The sequence below is a fragment of the Coregonus lavaretus genome (assembly GCF_964263955.1).
Source record: "Coregonus lavaretus genome assembly, contig: HAP1_SCAFFOLD_306, whole genome shotgun sequence".
NCBI lineage: Eukaryota > Metazoa > Chordata > Actinopteri > Salmoniformes > Salmonidae > Coregonus > Coregonus lavaretus.
The window spans coordinates 444,245-445,000 of NW_028159426.1; positions in this window are offsets into that span (position 1 = coordinate 444,245).

The following is a 756-nucleotide window of genomic DNA, read 5'->3' on the forward strand; positions in this document are numbered from 1 at the left end:
CAGTAGGCTATATGGGATTTCCTTTCATCAAAATCCTACACATGGAAATGTGTCCATTGTGTGTGTCCTATGTGTGTGTGTGTGTGTGTGTCCAGTGTGTGTGTGTCCGTGTGTGTGTATCCCCAGTGTGTGTGTGTCCAGTGTGTTTGTGTGCGTGTGTGTCCAGTGTGTGTGTGGGCAGTGTGTTTGTGGGTGTGTGTGTTCTGTGTGTGTGTGTGTGTCCAGTGTGTGTGTGTGTCCAGTGTGTGTGTGTGTATGTATGTGTGTGTGTGTCCAGTGTGTGTGTGTGTGTGTGTCCAGTGTGTGTGTGTGTGTGTGTGTCCAGTGTGTGTGTGTGTGTCTGTGTGTGTGTGTGTGTGTGTCCAGTGTGTGTGTGTATGTGTGTGTCCAGTGTGTATGTGTCCACTGTGTGTTTGTGTGTCCAGAGTGTGTGTGTGTGTGTGTGTGTGTCCTTTGTGTGTGTGTGTGTGTGTGTGTGTGTTTCTGTGAGTGTCCAGTGTGTGTCCAGTGTGTGTGTGTGTGTGTGTGTGTGTGTGTGTATGTGTGTGTGTGTGTGTGTGTGTCTGTGTGTGTGTGTGTGTGTGTGTGTGTGTGTGTATGGGTGTGTCTAGTGTGTGTGTTTGTGTTTCCAGTGTGTGTGTGTGTGAGTGTGTATGTGTGTGTCCAGTGTGTGTTTGTTCCCAGTGTATGTGTATGTGTGTGTGTCCAGCGTGTGTCCAGTGTGTGTCTGTGTCCAGTGTGTGTGTGTGTCAGTGT